The sequence below is a fragment of the Phoxinus phoxinus genome (genome assembly GCF_949152265.1).
Source record: "Phoxinus phoxinus genome assembly, chromosome: 12".
NCBI lineage: Eukaryota > Metazoa > Chordata > Actinopteri > Cypriniformes > Leuciscidae > Phoxinus > Phoxinus phoxinus.
This window is the reverse complement of record NC_136887.1, coordinates 32,486,071-32,495,307: the sequence shown is the minus strand read 5'-3', so window position 1 is coordinate 32,495,307 and position 9,237 is coordinate 32,486,071. Positions and strand designations below refer to the sequence as shown.

General features: G+C 36.9%; 1 protein-coding gene across 4 annotated transcripts in view; it reads right to left on the bottom strand.

The window, feature by feature from the left end:
* The window catches only part of LOC307007713 (uncharacterized protein), a 104,684-nt gene that overhangs the window by 16,035 nt on the left and 79,412 nt on the right, over window positions 1–9,237 (bottom strand). The window contains exon 1 of one of the 4 annotated variants that reach the window (XR_013799657.1): window positions 8,543–8,788. The exons of 2 other annotated variants lie outside the window; for them this stretch is intronic. The gene's annotated coding sequence lies outside the window, so the exon portion shown is untranslated. Of the gene's footprint in view, window positions 1–8,542; window positions 8,789–9,237 lie in introns of those variants that run through there. One more of the 4 variants, XM_079629992.1, reaches the window with a different exon arrangement.

Below are 9,237 nucleotides of genomic sequence, written 5' to 3'. Positions count from 1 at the left end.
GTGCGTGAGAACACAGGGGTGACCTGAGACCTGCAGGAATTATGGGAAAAAAACATATCCCACCGACCCACAGGAAACACACACACCCTCCATCTCTCTCTCTCTTTCTCTCACACACACACATACGGTCCATTAGAGCCAGACACGCAGAGGTCACGCTCACACATATTCATACACACCCGCGGTATGACACACACCGAACACGTCTGACACACAACACACCCTCAACCAGATGGACGCACAGACACACTCATATAACAGCTTCAGACACAGCGCTGAAATATGCTGTTCTATGCAGCAAATTACTGGCGAAAAAACAGGTGAATCACAAAAACATGTCCAGGTCATATTTCACACACAAATCTGAAAGAATTTTTCTTTTTTTTTTTGCATAAACAAAAACTAAGAGCATTGTGTCAGGAAGATAATTAAGCATATTATACCCCCAATTTCTTATTATTTTAATTAATTCTATAAATCACTCATTACCATAATGCCCAATAAATAAAAAACAACAATGCTACTAATAATAAAGTATTTCCACATCATAGTGCAATTTATAGTGGTAAATTGAATTTATACTGATTTAATAATAATAATAATAATAATAATAATTATAATAATAATAATAAGGCTATCATAGTACAAATCTAATACGTTTTTAGATTTTTTAACTTTATGGTAATAATAATCTTTGAAAATACAAAGAAAATGGTTATTATTATTATTATTAAACAATAATTACATTTAAATTACAAATTACTATAATTATATAACTAAATAATATTATTATTATTATTATTTATTTTTTATTTTATGGAATAAGATTTATTTGAAAATATAGCTATTATTATTCATATTAAATATTTATACATGATGTTTTAAAGTGATTACAATTTAATATTTTTTCACTTTCTGGTGTTAAGAATTTGAAAATATAAAGAAAAATGTCAAAAAGCAAATAACTGTTGGTGGTGGTATTATTACATGATGCTAAATATAATTTCTTGTTTTTAACCTCTGATGTTGGGGGTCAAACCTCTTCTGTAACACCCAGCCACGAATATTCACTAGAAGGCCACTAATATCCCAGTGTACAGACTGAATCCAGGTCATATTGCTCTGCAGTGAATAACCACAGCTCCATCACACACATACACACACTTTTCAGCACAGCAAACCACAACGACATTGACACGCCGCAGCCAGACCCACAATGTGAAACAACGAGCGGCTTTAAACATTAAGTGTTCCTTCTCTCGCGCCGATACCACAAACAAATTACTCCTGACACACATCCTCTCTTTCCAATCCTTAAAAGCACAATAAAACTCTCCAAAGACAAATGCCCTTTCTGAAGATGTATTTGGTTGAAATGGGCTGAATCGACTTGCACAACTCAACATTCCCAGACAAACATTCTCATGTTGGCCGCTGGCTTTAAAGCGCTCTGCGAGCCAGAGGAATTGTTTGAAATGGGGGAGAGTCTCTGAGGTGCGCCAGGAACCGCTAACAGGTGCAGCGCGGCAGGCCCACGTTTGGGATTGTCTGTGTTTGTTTGGGAATGTTAGGGAAAGGTTTATGGCCGATTCAGACCTCTTCTGAACCTGCCTGTGCTATTTTGTGCTCTCTTCGTACTGATCTGTGGTGAATTTTATGCATTTAATAATCATAATAATAATAATATTCATTATTATTATTACTAAATCTTTGCTTTATTTACATAATGATAAATATAATGTCTTACCTTTAGTGATGATAATAACAATAATATTAATAATTAAAGCTGCAAGCAGCATTTATCGGTGTTCAAGCTTTTAAGGCCTTTGAGCACATTAAAGCATTTAAGACATTAAGTTGTATTTAGCAAGCTTTTAACCACTGACATAATAGATAGAAAAGTCCATTTACCATGATTTACAATTTACCATACATTTAGCATGATTTACCATAGTTTACCATGATTTATCAAAGTTTACCATGATTTACCATGTTCTAGGATGATTTATAATGATTTACTATGTTCTAGTATGATTCACCATGATTTACCATGACTTACCATGTTCCAGTATGATTTACCATGACTTACCATGTTCCAGTATGATTTACCATAGTTTTCCATGATATACCAAGTTCTAGTATGATTCAGCATGATTTACCTTGTTCTAGCATGATTTACAACAATTGAATACATTCTAGTTTGATTTAATATGATTCTAGCATGATTTACCATAGTTTACCATGATTTATCTTTGTTTACCTTGATTTACCATGTTACAGGATGATTTACCATGATACACCACATTCTAGCATGATTTACCCTATTTACTGTGATTTACCATGTTTCTAGCGTTATTTACCATGATTTACCACGTTGCTAGCAATAATGTGAAGCATCAGAACAAATGAAGTGATAAACTCTGACAAAATATGATTGTGTTATAATAGTAGGCTAATCGTTATGTAAGGGATTTTTTAGTGTCTAAATATATACATGTAAAATGAAAGTGAGCCAATAAGTGGTCTTCTACTGCCCTCTGCTGGACATTCTACTTATTAATAGTCTTTTAACATGTACTTTTACAAGTCTTGATTTTTACCAGTATTTTGCACTAAACCAAATCAGTTTTTCCATGTTAACTCCATTATGCATGCTTACACACATATTACACGTCCATCAAAATAACAAAGATATAGCTTTAAGCATTTGTTTGTTAGTCAATGCTGAAAGCTGATAAAAAGATTACAAATATAATCCTGCTGCTCTCTCTAGTGGACAACACTGGTATTGCAGCCTCTATCTTACAGTTGAAGTGAATGAATGAATGGAAATTTGGTTTTTCACTTATATTTCGGGAACGAGAAGGCGAAAAAATCTGAAAATCGGAGCTTAGATAGTGCTCGAGGGGCCCTGTGTAATGAGACCATCCCGGTGTTGGTGGGCGATTGGGGCCGGGAGTTATTCCCGTTCAAATGCAATCCTTTTTTGGCTTATATCTCGGGAATGCCCGGGCCAAATCGCACCAAAATCGAATCGAAGCTAGGCGGGGACGGGCCCTTTCCAACAAGCTATCCCACAAGGATCGGGGTGGTCTGGTTCGGGAGTTACAGCCGTTCAAATTTGGAGGTCTCGCGAATTCGACATTCGCGGGGGGGCGTTCCTGAGCTCCGCGACAATAGATTTCGATTAAGAGCCTGGAGAGGACTAGCCTGGGAAAACCCAGACCACTTCCGGCAAATTTAGATTTGCTCTGCAAGTGGGTCTGGCAAAGAGCCCGTTGAAACCCATTTCCAATCCGCCGAAATCGCGGCACCAATCAGAAACGTTTTACACGATGACGACAGAGCAGAGACGGTGACGCAGATTTTGTACATTACAGAGATGGATGCCGCCGTGGAACATCACAACATCACTCGTTCGAATCAGCTATCGCGTCTGTTTCAAGCGATTTAAAATGGTCATTTTCGTTAACACAAACAGAGAATTGCTGAGAGTCTCGAGATGTTTCTCCGTCGCTCTGCATACGTCATGTCATTCATCGCTCTGATTGGTTTTAGATCTTTCCGACGTCCGTTGGTGACGCCCCTGTGGAAATGAATTGTCTATGGAGCTTTGCCAGACCCTTACTCAGTTACAACTGAGAGGGTCTGGGTTTTCCCAGGCTAGGAGAGGACCTTACCATCAAAATTTGAGCGCGCAACGACTTTCCGTTTTGGAGTTATGAGTGAATTTGTACTGCGGGGGGCGTGGCCTAAATGGCGGCCTCCGTTTCACTTTCACTTCCACAATTCCCATTTCTCAGTGTGATACAATTGTCAATAGTAATACTCCAATAGATGAATTTTGTCAAAATGTGATTGTAAATGTTAAAATAGTGATTTTATAAAGTCTAAATATGAATTATAGAACAATATTAGTGAGTAGTATGACCAAGTGACCAGAAGGGGGCAGTATTAAACCACTTATGTCAATATGACTAGTTTGCAAAAGTAGCTTTTTAACATAATAGCAAATATTTAATGAACAATTTTATTGACAGTAGTGGTTCTTGAGGCAAAGTTGTTCAGTATGAGGAGATCTATCAAAATATATGCATATTATGTGGATGTTTTTAACACCACGTGATTACAGAGATGGAAAATACCATTTACAGCCAATACAGGCAAGTCACCATAGGGAATACATGGTTTTCAAAGCTTTTTAACAGTTATAGCGCCACATATGGTCCGATCTCCATGAAACTCGGCGTGCTTCTTCAGCATGTTATGACACATATGCCTACCAATTTCTGTGAAGTTTTGAGTTTTTGTTTAGGATTTATAGGCTTTTGAGTGTAATTTGCCACGCCCATTTTTTAAAAAGACCCTGTTACAGCCACCCAAATGCAAAAGTTTAACTTTTTTTCGATAATTATTGATCTAGAGAGTCCAGAGAATTGTCCTAGACTGGTCTGGTTCCGATCGGGCAAAAAACCAGGGACTAGTTCGCAAAAGTAGGTTTTTAACATAATTGAGAATATTTAATGAACGATTTGATTGACAGCATTGGTTCTTGAGGCAAATATGTTCACCATGAGGAGATCTATCAAATGATATGCATATTGTGACGATATTTGTAACACCACGTGATTACAGAGCCTTAAAACTCGTTAGCGCCAACTAGTGTCCGATTTCTTTCAAAACTCTTACAGACCTCTGGGGCCATGAGTTGAACACGCCCACCGAGTTTCGTTCTGATTGGCCTCCATTAACCTTGTCTAATAGGTGATTCAACTTCATTGGCCAATGGCGGCCATGTTTTTTGAGATACGCCAATATCCTTTTACACATACATGGGGCCTTGGGCCAAAACACTGCATACCAATTTTCAAGTCAATCGGACAAATGGCCAGCTGTTTATCTGTTTTTTCGGTTTTATAGCGCCACCATGTGGCCAATCGACGCGTTTTTTTTACCGTGACCTCAGATTGACGTCCGACACATGTGTACCAAGTTTGGTGAAGAAATCTCCTTTACTTCTCGAGTTATAGCCATTGTAGTTAAATAGGCTCCTCCCACAACGTTCATTTGGCGCCCCCTAGCGACTCCGATTTAAAAATTCATTTTTTTTTCGATCATTATTCATCTTCAGAATCCAGAGAACATTTCTGCACTGGTTTGGTTCCGATCGGGTGAAAAACCAGGGACTAGTTCGCAAAAGTAGGTTTTTGACAAAATTCAAAATGGCGGAAAATTTTCCCTACCGGAAATAAAATCGGAGATATACGTTTTGTTCTTCAGGAGTCCAGCTTTCCAATGATATAAGACACTTGAGGCTGGGACATACGGTCTAGGAGATATGACCAGTTTCGCGTATTTGCTGCTATAGCGCCACCTATGGGCCAATCGGGCTCATATTTTGATAACCTCTCCTCGATTTTTGTACTACCTATTGGCAAAGTTTCAAGTCTCTAGGATTTACGGTTTGGGCTGCACGATGCGTTTTACAGGAGAATAATAATAATAAAAATCGGTACAATTACAATAGGTTTTCAGCACTTCGTGCTTGAACACCTAATAAAAATCGGTACAATTACAATAGGTTTTCAGCACTTCGTGCTTGAACACCTAATAACAATTATTATTATTATTATTATATCCAGAACTTTAACTTTGAAATATTTTCATGATTTGTTATCAAAACTTTTTATCTTTTGTCAAATCAACTTCGATAACTAATGTGTGAAGATAACATACTATTTTGAGTTTCTGTATATTAAACCATTCTTCTTCATTGTATTAACTCAAATTTTTTATTATTACGAACTCAAAATTTGAAGGCAACAAGCTAACTTGCTTTTTTAAGTTAAAAAAAATGTGCTTAATTTTACGTGATGACAAATATATATATTTTATATTTATTTTTTATAGTTTTTTTATACGTTTGATGATTAATAATAATTATTATTGTTGTTGTTATTATTATTATATTCAGACAAGTGCTTCAACCAGATTCAGACCTAGCTCTTCTGAACCTGCATGTTAGTTTGTTCTCTCTTCTTGCTGGTTTTGTTGTGAATTTTTCCAATCTATTCTGGATGAGTTACATTTATGCATTTAAATGCTCTAGTTTGCCAAGGAAAATCCATTGAGGACATATTAACATTTCCAAGCATAAGTCCACACAGAGGTGAAGGTGGTTGGCAGGGTGTCCTACGCTGAGCCTAACGTGTTTCATCCAACTGGAACAACACTCCTACCGGCCAATCACGTTTCAAGGGACTTTGGCTGGTTTCTGTGCAACCTGCACAAATCACACTGCACATCACATCACTGTTCAGACCGTTTCGGTTTAATAAGGTAAGGTTTCATTTTTTTTGGATGACATCTAAGTTTCTAAAAATGTAGTATAGATACATTTCTGGTAACACCAATAGAAGCAATAGATTTCAATTCTGCGAAAGAAATCCTTCTTTCATACTAACTTGTATGCACTAACTTGCTTACCTGCAGCCCATTTTCCTTTAATGCAATGCATTTCTGTGGTTAAAGGGAAATAAAGTCGTACAGGTTGGGACCTACATGAGGGTGAGTAAATAATGACAGAAGTATAAGGATTGGGTGAACTACACTCTTTAAATTTGACTCTTTAAAGGTCCACTATGTGACTTTTCTAGCAGTTAAAAACCATTTTGCGGTAAAAAAAAAAGTTATTTTGGTTGTGCTTTGGCTCTACGTGGACTGTGAGGATGAATATGACTCTACATATGGCAATTTATCCATTCAATAAAATACCTTTGTCAAAAAAACAAAAAGTGCTTTTACAACATTTCACGCAATCTCAAGTTCTCGCAATCTCTGAAAAGCCAAGCCAATGTTGATTCTAGTTTTATAACAAGCTTTGGCACGTTGTCTTTTAGCCAGCAGACTTTCCTCGGTTCACCTTTTTTCTTCTTCTTTTTTACGTGTGATTCCCCAGTTGGAGATTTAGCTGCTCCATGTCAACATTTCTCACTCATTGTGACAACTATATAATGCTATCCCACACCATACACACGTGAAAGTAGCTGGAGCAACTTTTCTGAGGAGACACACACAGACGAGTGACGAATGAACAAAATTTCCAACGAAAACCATCCTGACAGGTCTAAAATGTAAACACTTATAGCCTAAAATAGATTAAATTGATGAAATTGAATACGTTTTCAAGACAAGTGTATATTTATCTCTGGATGTTGTTGATAATCAATTAGGATTTTCCTGAAGCTTACACTGTTAAATTAAAGGTCAGAAACATACTCTAACTGGGGTCAAACTGGGGTCCAGTGCTGGCCTGGGTCCATCGGATTTTTTTTTTTAATTGAGTAAAAAATACAAATAAATAAATAAAGATCTGATTAAAATAAAAAATAAATAATCCAAAACATATTTAAATTCATTTTAAATTGAAGAAGTATAGTATATACACAATAGTAGGATTATATAAAAAACAATAATATAACTAAATAGAAACAAAATATTTTGAAGATAATATTTTTATTTGTAGCTAATATTGATTTATCACATTGGAATACTGAGCATGTAGGCTATTAAAGGGTTAATTTACCCAAAAATGAAAATCCAGTCATTAATTACTCACCATCATGTCATTCCAAACCTGCCTTCGGTCATCTTTAAATATGACAAATTTAGATATATAGACAAATTTAGATATTTCTGATGAAATCAGAGCTTTCTGACCCCCGCATAGACTGCAACATCATTGCAACTTTCAAGGCCCAGAAAGGTAAGGTATCATAGTCCATGTGACTAAGTTACAGTCGTTCAACCTTAATGATATGAAGCGACAAGAATACTTTTTGTGTGCAAAAAAAACAAAAATAACGACATTCAATAATGTCTCCCATGTCAGTCTCTGACGATGTTCACGTTGTAAACAGTGCAGCATTTCCGGGTTCTACAGAACTCGGCTCATTATTGGCTGGATCCGGCGTCAGCATCACACGCATGCATCTTGGTGCTCGCTTGAACATATACCCTCAAAAAAGTTGCTATTTGAAGGGACAGCCATTTGTAGTGGTGTCCGAAATCATAGTGGACGACGTTATTGAGTGCACTCATTCAATCCAAAATAGCACCGCAATAAGGAGTGTACCAATACCGATGTACTCCTCCAAGTGAACAGTATTAGTGAACTAACATAGGGAATAGTGAATGAGGGTTTAGGGGGCGATTTCGGATTCAGCTAGAAACTGACACATGATGGAGAGTAGGCTAACTGTGAACTAACTGTTTAAGAACGTAAATAGGCCTATGGTCAATGACCGTCAATCGGATTCATTTTTACTTTAAAATTATCTAAATAGAAACAAAGAACAAAAGATCTTAGATAAAACTCACCCCGTTGAGTTCAAAACTTACCGAGAGAGAGAGAGAGAGAGAGAGAGAGAGAGAGAGAGAGAGAGAGAGAGAGAGAGAGAGAGAGAGAGAGAGAGAGAGAGAGAGAGAGAGAGAGAGAGATCCACTTCAATGGACTGACTGTCAGAGTGTTTATCACACAAACCAAGACAAGACAGGATTTCTGGAAGAATTCTCTCTGTTGGCACGAGTCTGGAATAATCCACAGCCCACGGGCCACGGCACTCTGTCACCCGCTTATTATTTAATCAATCAGGCGCTTAAACCGGCAGCTCATCGGGAGCGTTCAGGCTTGTTCTGCCTGGATGAACTCGGGTCAGTGTCAGTCGAGCTGGAGTCTGTCTGTGGGCGTCCAGTGACACCTAGTGGCCGCTCTGACAACAGCAAGGACATGCTGCTCTGCATGTTATTACTATTTAAGGGGAACTACGGGGGGTCAAAGGTCATATTGATTGTTGTTGATAATCAATTAGGATTTTCCTGAAACTTACACTGTTAAATTAAAGGCCTGAGGTCAAAAACATACTCTAAACCAGTGGTTTTTAAACTGGGGAGCAGTGCAGTGTCTGTGGAAAAGTTGGGAGAAAACGGAGTAAAAATGTAAAATAAAATAAATAAAATAAAAAATAAATACATTAATAAATATAGGATTAAAAGAAATACATTATAAAGTAAATTAATCTAACAGTAACCTACATGACTAAGAGAGAAAAACAATGTAACAATAGAACATATTCTCAGATAATATATTAGACTTACAATATTATTATTTTTTCACAGAATTTTCAGCAAGAAATTGTATAAATGCCTTTTAAATTTTAGGTCCTTTGCACAAAGATG